General features: G+C 42.8%; 1 protein-coding gene across 2 annotated transcripts in view; it reads left to right on the forward strand.

The window, feature by feature from the left end:
* LOC114260903 (nonsense-mediated mRNA decay factor SMG7) overlaps positions 1-17,202 on the forward strand; it is a 47,598-nt gene extending 30,396 nt beyond the window's left edge. For both annotated transcript variants that reach the window (XM_082890947.1, XM_082890946.1), the window contains exon 8: positions 16,680-17,202. The gene's annotated coding sequence lies outside the window, so the exon portion shown is untranslated. The remainder of the gene's footprint in view (positions 1-16,679) is intronic.
* The last annotated feature ends 2,684 nt before the right edge of the window (positions 17,203-19,886 follow it).

Genomic DNA, 19,886 nt, shown 5'->3' on the forward strand with positions numbered 1-19,886 from the left:
GCGGTTGGACGCTCCATCAACAAAAAGCTTCCACATGTCCCCCACAAAAAGCTTCCAGCAGTCGGATGGGTCCTGAGAGTTGCGAAGGGCAGTGGGATCACAATTGCTCGGCTGTGCGGTGTCAAGTTCGGTGTTGACCGGTTCAAATTCAGTGCCCCTTGGTGATTCGACACCGGACTCAGCAAGTTGTTCTGTAATGCTCAAGTCCGTGGGCGAATCATCAGGTTGCGGTGTGAAGCCGGCCGCAGGTTCTGAGCTGTGTGGAGCCATCCCTTCCCCCCTTGATGATTCGGCACCGGACTCAGTAAGTTGGTTCGGAATGCCCAAGTCCGTAGGCGAATCATCAGGTTCTGAGCGGTGTGGTTCAATTTCTTCCCCCCTTGGTGATGCGTGACCGGACAGAGTGGATGGGCTAGTGATACACAACTCCGTCATCGCATCACCGGGTGGTATGACCGTGCAAACTGAGGGAACTTCGATGGTGCGCGCTAACTCCGCGGTGCTACCTCCTTCAACTGGTTGTACCTCGGTTGGCATTGCGTGTATCTCATCATCTGCCTCGGTAATGTCGACCGGGCATACCGGATGAATGCCAGGTGAGAACTCGGCGACAAAATCTGCCAAGGTCTGGGCTTTTATAGCAGTGCGCGGCTAGAACTTGACATCAAACTGTCCCAACTCGACCGCCCACTTAAGAATTCGGCCTGAAAAGTCTGCCCGTTCAAACAAGGCCTTGAGGGGAAACTCAGTCAGTACGACAATGGTATGGGCGTGGAAATAGTGCGCCAATTTTCTTGAAGCCATCATCAAGGCTAAAGCAAGCTTCTCCAGCGGCAAGTATCTCGACTCTGCCGGTAACAAAGTTTTGCTGACATAAAAAATTGGGAGGTGCTTGATTCCTTCAGCCCGGACCAGCACCGCACTGACTGCGTGCTGGGAGACGGCAAGGTAAAGGTAGAGTTCCTCACCCGGTTCTGGTGTTACCAACAGTAACGGAGAAGACAGATATTCCTTGAGCTCGGCCAAAGCTCGGTCACATTCGTCGTCCCATGAGAACTTGGACTTCAATGCTTGAAAGAAAGGGCGGCAGCGATCTGATGACCGGCTTATAAATCGATTAAGCGCGGCGGCCATACCGGCCAGATGCTGCACGTCCTTAGCCGAGCTGGGCTGCTTCAACGCTTGCACGGCTCTAATCTGAGTAGGGTCTGCTTCGATGCCTCGGTTCGTGACTAGGAATCCCAAAAATTTTTCGGAACCCACGCCAAAGGCACACTTTGAGGCGTTCAAGCGCAGCTTGTGCTTCTTTAGAATGACAAACATCTCGGCTAAGTCGGAAAAATGGTTTGCCTCATGTCGGCTTTTTACCACCATATCATCAATATAAGCTTCCATTGTCCGACCAAGCAAAGGAGCAAACATTTTGGTCACCATCCTCTGAAAGGTCGCCCCGGCGTTTTTCAAACCAAATGGCATGACTCGGTAGCAGAAGAGTCCCCTTGGAGTCATAAAAGAGGTGATCTCTCGGTCAGGCCCATGCATGGCGATCTGGTGATAGCCGTGGTACGCATCCAAGAAACTGAGCCTATTGTGTCCAGCCGTCAAGTCCACTAGCTGGTCAATGCGCGGCAAAGGGAAGCTGTCCTTGGGACAAGCTCGGTTGACTGTCTTGTAGTCGACACAAACTCGCCACTTCCCATTCTTCTTAGGCACCACTACTGTGTTGGAAATCCACCGAGGATAATGCACTTCCTGAATTGCTCGTGCCTCAAGCAGGTTCTTTACCTCCTCAGCAACTACCTCGGCGTGATGCAACGCCGATCTCCTTGTTCGCTGGATGACTGGCTTGGCTCCAAGGAAGACATTGAGGTGATGGCAGATAAAACTTGGGTCGAGGCCAGGCATGTCGTAAGGCGACCATGCAAAGACTTCGATATTCGCCATCAAAAACTCAACCATCTCGGTCCTCTCTATGGCCGTGAGACTTGAACCGAGCAAGAAGAATTTGTCCAGCTGCTCGGTATCAATCCGCACCTCAACCAATTCCTCAACAGCCTTATCTTCGGCCTTGGTGCCCACATCATCCAAGACACCCTGGTCCTCCGGTCCCTCAATCATTTGAACGAATCCTTTGGCAGCCCGGCTTCCGTTGACCGCCACGAAGCGCTGCTTGGACATGACCTGATCGCCCCAAATCTCCTCGATTGCCCCCATAGCCGAGGGGAATCTCATTACTTGGTGAAAAGTTGATGCCACGGCTTGCATGGCGTGTAGCTATCCCCTTCCAAGGATAAGGTTGTACGTCGAAGGCACTTGCAGCACCCAAAACTCAACTTGCTTGACCACGGATCCCGCTTTGACCGGCAGGATTATCTTTCCCAAAGGCCACACCGGTTGCGAGTTGAATCCAACCAGTGGCGAAGTAGTCGGAGCCAAGTCTGTCTCACGGAGTTTGAGCTGCTTGAATGCATCATAATACATGATCTCGACCGAGCTTCCCTGATCGATCAAGATCCGTCTAACATCAAATTCTTTGACGCGTAGTGTTACTACAAGAGCATCGTTGTGCGGCGTCTGGATACGCTCAAGATCCCTTGAGGTGAAACTAATCACGTCTTTTTCTTTAGTCTTCCCCCTTTTGATGGCAGGCTGCACCGACAAAACTTCCCTCATATGCTCTGCCTTTTTTATCATGCCCCGAAGTTCGCAAACTCGCTCCGGTTCCACGATGTCGTGGATGACATTAACAACTCCTTGTGGTGGTGCGTCTCGGTCATCCTGTCCCCTGGGATCGACCGGAGCCTGATTCGGATTTACTCCGCCATCAATGTAAAGGTCTAGATGCCCGGCTGCAACCAGCTCTTCCAAGTGCTGGCGCAATGGAAAACAGTCCTCTGTTCGGTGGCCCCTCTCCCGGTGGAATGTGCAGCGATACCGCGGATTATAGTCCTTCTGTCCATCGCCCAACTTAGCAGGAAACCGGACATACTCCTCGTCTCGGATTTCACTAAGTATGCGATAAATTGGAATCTTGAAGACTGTGGTGATGCCGGTCTTTGCCTTCATCCTTCTGTTTGCGTCTGCTACGTCATCTCGGGGGTAGTCATCCCGGTCATTCCGACGTCCTCTGCCCCGATTTTTTCGATTTGAACCACGGTCCGATTCCTCTGCTCGGTCACTTGAGCGGCTGGATTCTTGCCCAACTGCGTGCACTTTGCCTGCTGTCTTCTTGTCTGTTGCTACCGGGGTGGCCTTCACAGTAGAAGCTGATGCGTCATCCTCTACTCGGATGTGCTCGTTGATGCGCTGCATGAGCTGGTCCATGGAGGTCGGCTGGTGCATGGTAAGCTAGTCCCGCAGTCTATGTCCGACCGGGAGACCACGCTTGTATTGCGTGATTGCAAGGTTGACCGGGCAGTCCAAGATCTCGTTGAAGGTTTCCCAGTACCTTGAGTTGTATACCTTCAGTGTGTCGCTCGGTTCCATCTTGACACTTAGTAGATGATCAACTTCCTTTGGTGTTTTTGTGTTGGTTTTGAAGCGTGTAACAAACGCCTCGGCCAACTGATGCCACCTTTGTATGCTCCCTTTCGGCAACCGCTCGAACCACTTTAAGCCCAGCTCGCCCAAACTTGACGGGAAGATTAGGCACATAAGTCCGTCATTCCGCCTATGTCCGGCCATAACCTGTCGGAAGTGACTCACATGCATGTAAGGATCGGTTTTCCCGTCATAAAGTGTGAACTTAGGCTGGTGGAAGCCTGCCGGAAGCGGTGTTGTTTCTATATCCAGGGAAAATGGGGTGGCGCTCAGCCTGGCCAAGTCCGGATCCTCAAAGAGCGGCACTGCTTGGCGGGGTGGAGGCATTCCGACCTCCTCACTGGCGTGTACCCCATAAGATAACCGCTGGAGCGCCGGTATTCTCTGTGCTTCGCGCCGGCGGGCCCGCTCCTTTAAGACCGCCCGTAAATCCTCTGACTGAGCAGAGTAAGAGTACCTTGACGTCGTCTCCGGACGTGAGGGTTTGTAGGTGTTGTCTTGCTCGCTAGACTTCCCTGCACCCACGTCGGAATCACCAACCCGGTAACTTCTGGTAATGGATATTGACTGAGTACGTCGCTGACTCTGACCGCCTGAACGGCGGGACGGGGTGCGCTCACTGTGGTCTCCCACTCCAACTACACCCTTCCCTTTGACATGCCGCTTGAGATCTTCCATCTCCGCCGCCATTCGCCGGATGACAGCATCTTGATCCCTCAACTTGCTTTCCAGTCGCCTGGCGTGCGAGTCTCTCCTCCGCCGGTGACTGTCTGGACTCCGTGAATGTCCGTGACTTCGTCCGCGCTTGTCCCGCGCGTCTCCAGACTGTCCGCCAGTGGGCGTTCCCAAGTCAGCCATTGGGTGGACAGCAGGAGGTCCCTCTCTCCTTCGGGTATACTCTGGGGTGGCTCCATCGATGGTGGACAACGGAAACTCGTCGTTGTTCGCCATGGACGGCGATCAGATGAACCTGGAAGACAAGGTTTTGTCTGTCAAGTTTCCCACAGACAGCGCCAATTGTACGGGGAGCAAATATTCCGGCAAGCCCGTACTCCTTTCTTCCGAGCTCCGTCGATGTCCAATCACCTGCGAGCAAGTAACGGTGAGCTACCCGGCGGTGTGTGGTCGGAAAAACCCTCCGACGATCAAGTTAGCACACACCTTAAGACGGATAGAGAGAAGGGAGAGAGTGTTTGAGTGTAAGAATTCCTTACAGAGATGTTCGCGTGTCGCGTATGGGGGGCGCAGACATGCTTATATACCTTCTGAGCCCCATATCCACTCCCAGTCATCTCTTGACACGTGGCTCTGCTATCCCATCTGTCAGCGTAAACTTTGCCGATCATCACCTAATCTCAACTGCCTGACTTCACAGTTGGAGCTCGGCAGCCGAGCTGCTCTACCACGACCATGCCATGCTTCATACCCAAGCGCCTAACCGGATAAACACATGGGGGACCGGGCTAGGCGGCATCCCGGCAGTGCCTAGCCGGGGCACCTCCTTTGGTCGGCCTTTCTGCCGGTCAAACAGTCTCCTCGGTCGACCACGCCTTTCCGGGCGCCGGTCACTCAGCTTGTCTGGTTTCAGCCATCCCCTGATCAGGCAGCCCGGTCCAACCAGGCGCTATCTAGCCGAGCTCCATCTTGGGCCGGGGTGACTCACTTGGCCCAAGTTCTTCCCGACTCAAGTTCTGGCAGCCCACTTCCCGGCGGATGGCCAGTCATCTCAGCCCCATGCACCGTTGGGCTCTCAATCTGCTCGACCGTTACCTCGGCCCAACTCCTGATCATAAATCACCCTCTCAATAGGTAAACAACGAACCCAACGGTTAACAAAACCTCGCATTAAAACTCTACATTATAACAAGAGTAAACCCAATCATAACTCAAAGAGAATGAGACGAAAAGCGTTCCTGGTCATCACAAGTAGATTTTTTAAATATATAATATTACACAAATATTTTTCTATCAACTTTCCACCTCAAGTTTTCATTATCCGTACTTGTAATACAATTGAAGGTATGAAATTAATTACACAATTACATAATTTGGTTTAATAGTTCATTTCATAATACAAATTTATTAAATCCACGATTACATCTTATTTGCATACTGTCATACCCCAAACCCGGGCATGATCGGCTGTGGCCCACAGGGCCTTGGCCCAAGGCACACGTAAGCCTAAACACGAATCCATAATCACATCGAATAAATTTAACAATAGTCCAGTAATAAATAACCAAAACTCAATCGAGTGACATGTCATAAGTATGAATGGTAAAACCAACCATAACCAACTTCCAAAGTATATATATTAAATGGGACACAAACCGCCCACATAAATTAAATAATTCTAAATAAAACCCAACCACAATGTATACACAAAACTGACATAACAAGCTAAAACAAAATAAATGAATGTCCTAGAGGTCTATACAATTTAGTTCTCGCTACGCCATGAGTCCACTCTAAGTCCTTCTATTACCTAGAAATGATAAACAACTAAGTCAGTTGATAGCTCAGTAAATGGCAACATGAATAGTAAATAAAGTTTTGAAAACATGGTTCAAATCCAAAATAAAATATATATCACAGAAACTAGATTGACATACAGTTTTGATAAAGACAATTTGTTTCAAAAAGAAGGCTCCACAGTTCAACAGTTAAAATACTCATGTCTCTCAAGAACATTACAACTGACATTCTTTACTTAAAACAAATTACAACATGATCATCAATAATTTTCTGAATACCAAGAATAACAAGTAACACGCCACATAGTTCTCGAGAAAATAAGCTTGTTAGATCTAATATTGAACCAAGAGTCATCCTTGAGGTAGCAACCCGGGCTTTTCTCTAAGACGATTTGAGTGAAGGTCACCTAGCCTAGCCCATGTCTTTTCTTTACAATCGTTGAGCACTAGAGTCATCACAGCCCAACCCAAATCTATTCTCTAGTGGCTAGAGTCACCACACACTGTGGAATAATTTCCCTAGACTTTAATATACGAAGGGTCCCAATAATCAATACAATTCAGTTTCGCAAAACATGGTAGTTCACCATTATAAACATGCGACCATAACAAATAGTTTACAATATGCCAAATGTACACATGTTTCAGAAATAATTTAACTCTATTGATAATATAATAATTTATCGTAACAATTTAGTCCTGAAACAACAATTTAATTTTCTAACAGTTCAGGGTAGGGGAACATTTATAAAAAAATGTAGCATTCAACTACTCACCTGAAAACGAAATAATATAATTCTCGAATAGAGTATGAAAGTCCAACTAGTGCCTTGAACCAAGTATTAAAACTATATGTCACTATTAATTCATACATACTAAAATGAATAATAAACGAAGTAACCTCAAACTAAAGCGCACCAACACGGCTCAACTCAACTCATTGTTACTCTTAAATAATACCTAAGTTTATGTTCTTCAAGATCTAAAATTACCCCAGACATGGGTACAGATCGAAACTTAATTAAAAGTAACTTTAAGATAAAATAAAGTTTTAAACAAGTTTTTTCAATCTATTTGCTAACTTTGAAAATTAAAAACCCACTCCATACTGTTCGAAAAATTTCAGAACCTTCCAGATATCAACAAATATATCCTAAATTTCAAATCCAATTGGTTTTACTTGATTTGCTTATCAAAATAATTATTTACAATTAATTATATCTAAACAAGTTGTTTTCTGCAGCACTTTAAAGAAATTAATGGTTCTTTTAGTATACATGAGCAATCAATGCAAGGCCAAAAATTTAAAAAACTAGACTCGTAACCGGTTCTAATGACGCTGATTTGATAATTTTTGGATTTATACCCAAAGAGAACGACACTTCCAAAATTTCTATTTTGTACTAGTTTTCTAGACAGATTTAAATGCACCAGTTAATATAGATTTTGACTCCCAAAAATTATGAGAAAATTCTGATTTGGGGTTCAATATGTAATTAATCTACTGTAAAAATTTCAATTCAAAATTCATCCGTTTGATATGATTCCTCAATTTTTAAGTTTGTGGTTCTATACAGAATATTTAAACTAATAATTTCTCCCATTCTTTATGCACAATTTTTCTCCTTAGATTTCTTAACAGTATATATATATACAAAATACATACACCTACAACATCTCCATAAATGAATTAAATAATAATAGAGTAAGGATAAAAAACAAAAACAAAGGAAGAAGAAAGATAGAGACCTATCACACACCTAAAAATTCTTCCTTGTTTGCAACCTTTTTTTTTTTTTTTTTTTTTTTTTTTTGTCTTCTTCTTTTCTCTCAAATTCTCTCTCTCCCGTGGCTGCTGCTGCTGCTGCTGCTGCCGCCGCCATATATTGTATTAGGCAACCTAGGGTTCATATATATATATATATATATATATCTAAACAAAAGGCTTTAAATTATTATCTTTTGTTTTATTTTATTTTCTCTCTCTATTAATTTAAATAAAATACAACTATTACTAGATCAAAAATATACTAACTAATTTGTCCCTTATTGTTTTTAATAAAAAATCTTACCTCTAAATTAAATACTTTCACCATAAATTTATTTTAGGTTTAAAATGAATTAAAATATCGTTTAGTAATATTTAATTTGCACCTTAAGATTCGCAAGTAAAATATTTGAGGTTTGTAAAATAATAATTATTTAATTATTTATTTTATTCGTATATTCGGGTTCTCACATATACTATTGATGTAAGAATGCATTAATATTAATATAGAATATGTTTTTATAGCCGTTCAATATATACATATATATACATATATATACATCAGGAGTTATGAGTCTTGTTTTGTATGCCACGAATATCTTGCATGATGAAAAGTATAACATTAGTCATTAGTATATACCATTTATGTATAAAATGTGAAATAATTTTTTTAAGAAGATGGAATGATATTATAGCTTAATATTTCGATAAATATAGGAATTTTATAATAAAAAATTAAAAACAAAAACAAAATCGTGATTCAGTATAATGCAGCAGGCAGAGATGGAGATGGAGATGAAGATGGAGACAAGGAGAGGAATGCATTAGGGAGGTTGGATTCCCATTGTGAAACAGAGATGAAGACAAGAGTTAGGGAGTTCAGTTGTGGGCCCAGTTCTGTATACATTATTTGTGGATAATCTTCCACAAAGCATGGTACCTAAAGGTTATTCAAGTTATTCATGAAGTTTGGTGTTGTCAAAGATGTTTTCATACCGCAGAAGAGGAGGTGAGGAACACAATCAAGATTTGGCTTTGAGAGGTTCAGTTGTGAAGTTGCAGCAAAAGTAGCAGTGCAAAAAGCTAATGGGTTATGGGTGGATGATAAGGTACTAGTGGTGAAGCATGCTGATTTTCGAAGGGAAAGAAAGGTGCAGGCATAATGCAACCTCAAACAAGAAATCCATTAGTTCATAGGCCTCACCAAACTAAAAAAGGAAAGGTTGCGAATCAATTCATGGGGCATAGAACTTTTGTGGACATTCTTAAAGGGGGCAATACTGGAGGAGAAGTTGTTGTAATAAAGGCTGTAGAAATAGGCAATGGATGGTTGTATGAGATTATTATACTGCGTATGAAAGTAGAATACATAGATGTTGATTTGAAGATGGAGCTTGAGCATAGAGGAATGAAAGAAATAGTGGTCAGAAAGGGTGGTGGTCGTCAGATGATACTATCTTTTAAGTCAAAGGAGGAGATGATCTCTAAGGTGCAGAATGTCAAGGAAATGGTTGGGGATTGGTGTGAAGATATAGTTATTTGGGAACAAGGGTTGGTGTTGGAACAAGATAGATGTGTGTGGATAAGTTGCTATGGTGTACCTTTGAATCTGAGGAATAGAATCAACTTGAGTAGGATTGGGAGCTTATGGGGCGAAATTATTTGTGTTGATGGTGATTTGGATCAAACAACCTCGTTCTCGTGTGGAAAGGTTAAGGTTGTCACAAAATGCATGGAGCCCATTAATAAAGTGATAAATTTGGAATGGAAGGGGAGATTATACCCTGTGAGAATTTGTGAAGAACAGAGTATAGTAGTTCAAACAAGCTCAGAATTGTCTGTATGCAAGAAGCAAATGCAGTTGGAGGAGAACTTCAGTACAAACGATCAGTCCAATCAGGCCATGGAGGAGAGAGTTAGAGAAGAGAAGGAAGATCATAACATCGTTGATGAGTCAGCTGATGTGCTAGAACATTGTGAGGTGGTGGCTAGAGAGGCTCTGACATTTGGACGGATGAACAGCATGGAGGTAGACAAAGAGGTGGGTGGGATAAGTGGGACGGTAGTAGCAGAGTCGGCTGGTGTATTGGTGAAGGAGCTCGAGATAGAAGCATGCCAAGAAAGGAAAAAGGTGGGAATTTCATAATCCAGCTTTGTGGACAAATGTCAGCAGTGTTATGATCAAGTGTACATAACCTGGGTATATGAGAAAATTAAGTAAGTCTAGCCTGCTTACGCCTGGGTTGAATCTGGAAGTGGCTTTGGGCTGTAATATGGTGACAAATGGGTTAGGGAGGCTATCACCTTTAACGATTGGGCCTACTGATCAGGTACTCCAAACAGATGTGTGGGCTGAGGCAGATGGGCCAGGTTGTAGCCAGATAAGGGGCTCAACAGCCCTATTGAATAAGGGTCTGAACAAGAAAATAAATTCAAGGAAGAAAGACGATAATAATTGGAGCCGAAAAGGGAAAGGTAAGATTCAATCTTAGAAAAAAGGTTTTTTTGATCTTGTGAGTAGGTATGGCTTTAAGGGAGCCTCATCCAGTAAACAAGTATCGAAGCAGTCAGTATTAAGGGGCTCAGTTGCGGAAGCTTCAATATCAGCCTCCATTGACAGTGGGAATGCTGCAGGTAGAAGGATCCTTAGTGATGCTCAAGCAACAGTACAGATAGGAGCACTGCTGGGTCTGCAGTATATTGGGAAAGAAGCTGAAGTTATTAACAAAATTGTTGAGCTTGAGAGGAAAGATAAGGAAAGAATTGGAAGAGTGAATGGGCCAGATGCATAGAATACAACAATGAAGGGGTTATAAGGTGTGTTGATTGTTTCTTGATGAAGATATTAGTATGAAATATTAGAGGTGTTGGTAGGAGTGTGAAGAAAGGAAAGATCATGAAGTTGCTTAAGGAAAGGAGTGTAGCTATTGCTTTGTTTCAAGAAACTAAGAAGGCAGATATCACAGATCAAGAAGTCAGAGCAATTTGGGGAAGGGATTCAATGGAATATATGGCAGTGGGCTCAGAAGGATCTACTGGTGGGCTTTTTTGTATTTGGGAGCCTCAGGTTTTCCATTTAGGAGACTACTGTAGCAGTAGGAGATTTATTTTGCTTTCTGGTTTGTTGTTTAATTCTTTTGAATGTGTGATTTTGAATTTGTATGCACCTAATGAAGTGGGAGATAGAAGAAAATTTTGGGAGGGTCTATCTAAACTAAAAAATGAATTTTCTAAACCATGGTGTTTATGTGGGGATTTCAATCAGACCAAATTTATGAGTGAAAGGAAAGACGGTTATAGGAGGGATAGGGGTATGGCAGATTTGAATGAGTTCATTGAAAAGTGTGAAGTGAAGGATTTACCATTATTGGGTAGAAAGTTCACCTAGTGTAACTCAGCAGATGTGGAGAGATAGAGTAGAATTGATAGGGTTTTGGTGGATCCACAATGGTTGGAGGTGTTTAAGCTTAAATTATGGGGCTTGCCTAGGCTCATTTCTGATCATTGTCCTCTGTTAGTGATGGAGGATGAAAGAGATTGGCGGCCTAAGCCATTTAGGTTTATAAATGCATGATGTTTGCACCCTTCTTGTGCTTCTCTTGTAGATAAATCTTGGAAGGAGACTGTAGTTCATGGTTGGGCTGGCTATGTATTACTCAAAAAATTGAAAGCCTTGAAGCAGATACTCAGAATATGGAGTAAGGAGGTGTATGGTAATGTGTCACTTAAATTGAAAGCTGCAGAGGAGGAGGCGCGTAATCTTGATCTTGAGGCTGAAACTAGAGACCTTAATCAATTTGAGACAGTTAGAAGAAGGGTAGTTAGAGAGGAGGTTTGGAGGTTGAATAGGATGGTTGAATGGATATGGTTACAAAACTCAAGGTTGAGTTGGACATTGAAGGGGGATAGGAATACCATATTCTTCCATGTGATGGCCAGGACCAGACAAAGCAGAAATGAGGTAGCATCCATTACAGTAGGGGATTCAGTGGTAGAGGAACCTTATATTGTGAGGAGGGAAGTATTTGAGCATTTTAGGAAACATTATACAGAGAAGTGGGTGGTTAGGCCTAAGTTAGGTGGCATGTTCAAATCAGTCCACAATAGTCCTCAGGTTGAAATGCTTAAAGCAGAGTTTTCAGAGGAAGAGATTAAGGCAGCTGTGAAGAATTGTGATGGTAATAAGGCTCCTGGGCCTGATGGGTTCAACATGCTATGTTTTCAAAAATTCTGGAAGGTGATGTGATTAATTTTATGAAAGATTTCCATAGAAATGGTAGATTGGTGAAGGGATTGAATAAGTCTTTTACCACTTTGGTTCCTAAAAAGGAGAACCCTGTGGGATTATCTAATCAGCGTATAAAATTTTAGCCAAGGTATTGTCAATAAGGCTAAAAGCAGTGCTTCCTAGTGTTATCAGTGAAACCCAATCAAGGATGTGATAATTAAACTTGACTTTGAGAAGGCTTATGCCTCAGTAAATTGGGGATTTCTGCACTCAATGCTTCTGAATTTTGGGTTTGGTTTAAGATGGTCAGAATGGATTATGGAGTGTGTTACCACAGCTCGTGTTTCTGTCCTTGTCAATGGTTCTCCTACTAATGTGTTTTGTCCACAGAGGGGTCTTAGACAAGGAGATCCATTGTCTCCATTCTTATTTAACTTGGTAGCTGAGGGTTTGAATGTGTTATTAAATAGGGCATACCAGTTGGGTATTATTAAATGGGTGAAAATAAGGGTTGGGGGTGTGGTGTTGTCTCATTTGCAATTTGCTGACGATTCCTTACTGTTGTGTGAAGCTGAAGAGGAAAGGTTATGTCTGAGTTGAGAATTAATTACCATAAAAGTCAGGTTTGTGGAGTGGGTGTTGCTGATGGTTATTTGGACAGATTTGTTGATATACTAAACTGTAAGACCAAGAAGTTGCCTGTGTAGTATTTAGGGCTGCCCTTAGGGGCTAATCCCAGTTGTAAAGCAACATGGAAACCAGTGGTGGAGAAAGTGAGAAGCAAATTAGTTAGCTGGAAGAGGAAACTTTTATCCCATGCTAGTAGACTTACTCTAACTAAATCTGTTCTTGCATTTTTGCCCGTGTTTTATATGTCTTTGTTTAAAATGTCGGATGGGGTAGCTAAAATATTGGAGAGATTGCAAGCCTCATTTCTCTGGGGAGGATCAGAAGTAAGAAGAAAGGTGCATATGGTCAAATGTAAGGAACTGACTAAAAGCTTGGAGCAAGGGGGTTTGGGGTTGAGAAGAGTGAGGGTGGAAAATTCTTGTTTACTAATCAAATGGTGGTGGAGATTTGGATATGAAAAGGAAGCATTGTGGAGAAGAGTTATTTGTAGTAAATATAAAGCGGACTTCAGGGGTTGGATTCCTTCCACTTCTACCACCAGTAGTATGTCTAGTGTATGGAAAGGTATAATTACTATCGCTGAGTCAAACTACACCCTCTTGGAGTATTACATGAATAACTTTCAGCTTAAGATTGGGGATGGGAATAATGTTAGATTCTGGGTGCACAAATGGTGGAATAGGACAAGTCTTAGAGAGGAATTTTCGGGTTTTTATGGTTTGGTGGTGAATAAAGAGGAATCACTTAGATCAATGCATGACCAAAAGGTTGCTGAAGGAAATTGGGTGTGTCAGTTCAGAAGAAGGTTGTATAAGTGGGACATTAGTGAGGTTTTCAGATTTAGAAACTTCCTTGCAGCAGCACCTAGTCCTGTACCAGATCAAACAGATTGTCTAGTGTGGAATGCAACATCCTCTGGGGTGTTCTCTGTCTACTCTGCTTATACAGGTTTGCTGGCTTCAGCAGGCCCTTTGTTAAGGTCTACTAAATTAGTGTGGATTCATTACTTGCCCCTAAAAGTTCAATTCTTTACTTGCCTAGCTTGGCGAAATAGAGTTAAGACTGCAGTTTACTTACAAAGAATTGGTGTCCTTCACAGTTCTGCTTCAACTTTGTGTGTTTTCTGTAATGTTGACTTCGAAACTGTGAATCATGTGTTGGTTTCCTGCCCATTCACTTGGAAGGTGTGGTCTGCAATGTTGCTTTGGTGGGATGTTGTGGGGGCTTTACCTGAATCTGTTGAAGGAGTTCTATTATGGTGGGAAGGACAATGTTTTAGAAGTCAATAGTAGAAGATTTGGAGAGGAGTGCCTCTGGTTGTGCTGTGGTCTCTCTGGCAACACAAGAATGCTATAGTGTTTAATGCATCTGCTCCAAACTTGGCGGAGCTGTGTGAAGTGATTAAGGTGAGAATTGCGTTATGGCTGAAACCAAGGTATTCTAAGCACCACTTTTCAGTGTAGGATTTTCTGGTTAATCTTAGGCAAGTGAGATGTTGCATTAGAGGGAGGAGTATGTAACTCTTTTTGTCTGGTGCTATCTTGATGCTGTGTTTGTCTCTTTCTCTTTTCTTTTGGTTGGTATCTCTCTAACCATAAGGTGGCTCTGCCTTGTTACTGTGTCTTTTTTCTTCCTCTTTGGTTGGTTCTGTCTTGTTGCTGTGTTTATCTTCTTCCTCCTGTTGCTGTGTTGCTTTCTTCCTCTTCTTTTGCTCCATTGGACTTTGTTGATGTTTTCTCTGTATCTTTTCTATTTGTTGATCATTAATAAAGGTTGCTTTGGCTGTTTCAATATATATATATATATAGGAATTTCATAATTATTTTCATGATATTTATAGATCCATGCTTATAAATATTTGTAGGGCCACTGTGCGGGAAATCCCACATCGATCTGTGAGGGACTACTTTCCCACCTTATAAGCAGGCTTGCTCCTCTTACCTTGCATAAGCCTTTTTCCCTCAGTGGGGGAGGAACAAAACCGTGCGGTCAGAATGCCAAAGCAGACAATATGTGCAAGGCACGGGGATCGGTGGCTTTATTTGGCGGCGTCTGTGGGAACTCCCTCCGGGGTAACCGGAGCCAGCGCGACTGGGGGCTAATGTGCGGGAAATCCCACATCGGTCTGTGAGGGACAACTTTCCACCTTATAAGCAGGCTGGCTCATCTTACCTGGCATAGGCCTTTTCTCCCAGTGGGGGAGGAACAAAACCGTGCGGTCGGAATGCCAAAACGGATAATATGTGCAAGTCACGGGGAACGGTGGCTTTTTTTGGCGCTGTTTGTGGGAACTCCCTCCGGGGTGACCGGAGCTAGTGCGGCTGGGGGCTAATGTGCGGGAAATCCCACATCGGTCTGTGAGGGACTACTTTCCCACCTTATAAGCAAGCTGGCTCCTCTTACCTTGCATAGGCCTTTTCCCCCAGTGGGGGAGGAACAAAACTGTGCAGTTGGAATGCCCAAGCGGACAATATGTGCAAGGCACGGGGACCAGTGGCTTATTTGGCGGCGTCTGTGGGAACTCCCTCCGGGGTGACCGAAGCCAACGCGGCTGGGGGCTAATGTGCGGGAAGTCCCACATCGGTCTGTGAGGGACTACTTTCCCACCTTATAAGCAGGCTCAAATAAAGCCACTGGTTCCCGTACCTTGTACATATTGTCCGCTTTGGCATTCCGACCGCACGGTTTTGTTCCTCCCCCACTGGGGGAAAAGGCCTATGCAAGGTAAGAGGAGCCAGCCTGCTTATAAGGTAGGAAAGTAGTTCCTCACAGACCGATGTGGGATTTCCCGCATATTAGCCCCCAGTCGCGCTGGCTCCGGTCACCCCGGAGGGAGTTCCCACAGACGGTGCCAATTGTACGGGGAGCAAATATTCCGCCTAGCCTGTACTCTTTTCTACCAAGCTCCTTGTCCGTCCGATCGACCTGTGAACACAACGGCGGTGAGCTACCCGGCGGTGTGTGGTCGGAAAACCCCTCCGACGGTCAAGTTAGCACACACTCAGAGATAGAGAGAGAGAGGAGAGACTTGAATGTATAGATTTATCTCACCAAATTATGTTCCATCCCCAGCATGGGGGGCGCAGACACGCTTATATACTTTCTGCGCCCAAATCTGCTCCCATTAGTCTCTTGACACGTTGTGCTGCTCTCAAATCTGTCAGCACAAATCCTGCAATCACCACCTAACCAAACCGTCAGACTATATTAGCGGAGCTCGGCAGACCGGCGGAACCACCTCGGCCTTTCACGACCGCGCTGCGCAGCGTACCCGAGTGCTCCACTCACCGAGCTCCAGAACGACTGAGCTCGGTTGCATTCTGGCAAAATTGAGTTCAAGATAGGTCAAGCCAGCAAACCGAAGGCCTTCCTGCCGCGCTAAACGCGTGAACCGTGGAATCCAGCATGGCAGGCAATCATCTCGGCCGAGCAACTCAAGTAGCTCGGTTTTCTACATAGACAAGCCCAAGTAGCTCGGTCCCAACATGGTCCTGGGCCTCAACCGAGCAAAACCTTATCTGGACGAGCCCAAGCCATCACAGCCCAAACATGTTCGGCCCCTCATTTTGCCCGGCCTTTACCATGGCCCATTCCAGCTCATAAATCTCCCTCAATATAGTATTATAGATTAACAATTTATAAATACAGTAACATATATAAATTTATATATTTATACATGTAGACATTGACATATATAAGATATCAGAAAAATAATATCTAAAATATTTTGAAACATAAAATACATAACTAAATAGTTAGTTATAATATAGATGTTCCATGCTACATTTTTGTATGTATACACTATTTTTTGATTAGATTTTTAAATTCACATAAAAATTAAAAAGAATTTGTGAATAATTTGAAAACTTGAGCCAAAATTTTGACCATGAGTCAGTCCTCTAGAAAACTTTGTGGAGCCGGATTGTCACGTTTAGCTCTTGCATTTTAATGTCAATAATGCTTTCTTTTATGTTCAGCATTTATTGGTTTATCAGTATTGAATTATTGGCCTTATTTTCTCTTCTTGTTTTTTACGCAGCTGGTGCCAAGCTTTCTAGACCGCATGAATGGAGATCATGAAAATAGGTGTCAGAAATGCGGATTTTATGAGGGTAAGATATCCTTGTCTGGTTTGATGGTTGGACGCGTAACGTGTAAGCAGCTAATATTGGATGGTAGTGGGTAAGTTTTTGAAGTCGGATGGAATGAAGTCCTAGCTATTCTACTCGATTGATTAAAAGGTAAGTATTTGTTCGTTGGGGAGATGGGTAGTTTTTGCGATACTTGCCATGAGCACGGCAGTTCTTGGCTGGTGAGTGTTTGAAGTAGAAAGCATCTTTGCAGTTTCCGCAGAGCTGCCTATAAGTTCTGGGAAAAAAACTATGGAAAAAGTAGTTGTCTTGGGCTGGAATTTGATGTTAGATGAAAAATAAGTACATGGTTAAAGATGCATTTTGGTATTTCTTGTCTAATGCCTTATGGTCGTGTATGAACTGGCCCTAAAGTTGCTTTTTTGGAGCGTTTGTGAATCAATGCAACTTCAGTACAGCATCTCGCTTTAATGAGTACTTGGTTTTGATTATTGTGTTGAAATTTAGAGAATATGTTGAATGCCATAACTTTGGCCTCAAATAAGTACTTAGTGCAGGTGGATTCATAAGAAATCTGTTTGACTGAAGTCAAAATTGTGTGTGGACTATGTTCTTGACACTGGAAATTGTGCGGACCTCCCACATCTAATCTCACCTGTGCTGGTGAGAAACTTTACCACATAAGGAAGTTTGTTGGAAATGGTAGGAAAAAATTCTGGGTAAAATCAGAATTTTTCCTCAAATTTGGTCTATTTTTTAGGTGGGCCCTGAGCGTCGATTTACTCGGGTCAAAGTGGTAACGCGTTCTATGCCGCGTTGTGATTCACGTGATATATTTGATTGCTCAAAACCGTTACCGAGTGAATGGAAAATTGAAGCCAAAGTGTGCTCTATGAAAATGGAGTTTTGGTGGAAATTCCTTAAGGTTATAAAATGGCTTGTCCCACGTTGATTTGGTGGGAAGTTTTGAAAGGGTTTATAAGGCATGCGTTTGGTACTTGGGGTGTGCCCCAAGGGGTACCCAAGTGTTTTAGAGGGAGAGGTTATGGGCAAAATGGGCTAGACCCATTGGACCCAAAAATCACCACACGCGCGCCACCGCCGTCCGGGTAGGCTGGGCCTGGGCGCGGGTGTGTGGTTGGGTTGAGCTTGTTCGGCCCAATATTAATCTTTTTGGGCCAAAAACATTTGAATTTAATTTTATTTTTGGTAAAATAAAATCCAGAATTCAAATTAAACTGATTTGGATTTTCTGTATATCCAAACAGGGCCCTTCCCGTTTTCAAACAGAAATAAACTAGTTTGAAATTAGTGCACACCCAAACAGGGCCCTTCCCGTTTTTTGTTATCTGTTTGAATTATTAACAGATTCAAATCTGTTTGAATTCAAAACCAACAGGTATCATACCTGTTCAATTTAAAACCAAGAGCCATCTTTACATCTATAAATAGGACCACCCTCATTTGATGTTATTAATTCAGAAATTTCGTATTTCACTTCTGCTTATTCTATTCTTCATTTTGTTGCATTTTATTTCTGAAAGAAAGAGTGTAAACACTTAGTGTGTTCGTAAGGCAAACAATTTGTAGTGTTGCTATTGTTTGTGGTAGATCATTTCATCCTGGGAGATAGACGTCCAAATTCTGAAAGCACCGTGGAGAGGATGAATCTGTCTTAAGGACACAGTGTCAAACACTGGACTTGATCAGAAAATAATTCGAAGAAATTAAATCAAGTTAGTTATTTAATTTATTTTCAGTGTTGTTTTTATTTATTAAAATCAGATTTAAATTTTGTATTTATAACAAAATAAAATTTGTTATTTATTTATTTATTTATTATTTCGAGTTTGATTTTTGTAATCAAACATATTCTCTCATTTTCTTTATTTCTTTAAATTCTAATTGTTGTTGTGTACACAATAGAATTAAATCTTTTAAATACAGTGAAGATTGACCAATAATCTATAACAAAGTTTTCTTTAGAAATTTGATTCGAAATTACATACTCAAACATAATTTGACAAAGAAGTTGTAATTGTCCGAAATAGGCCTTAAGAGTCTATAAATAGATGTTTTGTTGGATTGGGTCTTTTTTGAATGATATGTGGTTGTGTATTTGATCAATATTAATAGTATTTTGTGATTTTTAAAAAATATTTTCTTATTTTTTTGAATCACAAGTGTGTGGGTAAAAATCTGACCACACTGCCCGTTTAGTGATCAGCAGCTAAGCACCGGCAGAATAGATGGCTCCAGCAACCTGTAACAGAAAAGAAAAGCTCCGGCGGTGGTTCTTCCACCCGGGGGCACTCCGACGATCTAGTCAGTATATCTCTCAAAGATAATCAAGTACTAAACTGAATACTCAAAGTATAAATTGCATACCTTAGACCCACGGGGGTGCCTCTCTTTTATAATATACTCAATCCAAGTCCTACTAGAAGTATGACTTCTATGAACTCCAATCTTAGTGCTTACTCTGGACTCTTTAAGAGATAGAGATAAACTCCCTAAGAGCTTTTATCCTTATCTTAACTAAGTCCCCTCTTTGCCTTAGGACTCTTGTCCCTTATCTTCGGACTCCGACATCTTCGGAGATGACCTCGGCTTCTCCGAGATTACCTCGGCTTAACTACCAGGGCACGTGGCACCTCGGCTGACACGTCGGCGTCACCATGCCACGTGTTGGTATTCAAAAAATATGTCCCCACAACTGCCCCCTAGGTTCTATTACCTCGGCATTCTGAGGTGATGGAACCTATTCCGAATTTTTTTTTTTTTTTTTTTTTTTTTTTTTTTTTTTTTTTTTTTTTTTTACTTCCTTTCTGAATAATGGCTCAAGAAGACTGCTTTGCCAAGATTATCTCTTTTCAGCCGACGTGTTCTCTTCGGAGAACATGGCTTCGGTCGTACTCCCCTATGCACATGAGCTGTCATTCATGTCTAACTGTTCCTTCCACGTGTTTCGTCTTTATTGGAGCGTGTTAGTGACGCGCCTGGAAGCTGTCTGTTCGTTTCGTCTGCGCCGTCTGACGCGTGCGTTACCCTAGGCGCAATAATTGCCCTATTTTTGCCGCCGTTTCAAATTTTTGACAAAACTTCTTTTGCCTCTATCTTTTCTTCACTTTTTCTTTCCATCTTCTTTACTCTTT

Source organism: Camellia sinensis, chromosome 10 (genome assembly GCF_055761805.1).
Source record: "Camellia sinensis isolate YWXY chromosome 10, ASM5576180v1, whole genome shotgun sequence".
Lineage (NCBI taxonomy): Eukaryota > Viridiplantae > Streptophyta > Magnoliopsida > Ericales > Theaceae > Camellia > Camellia sinensis.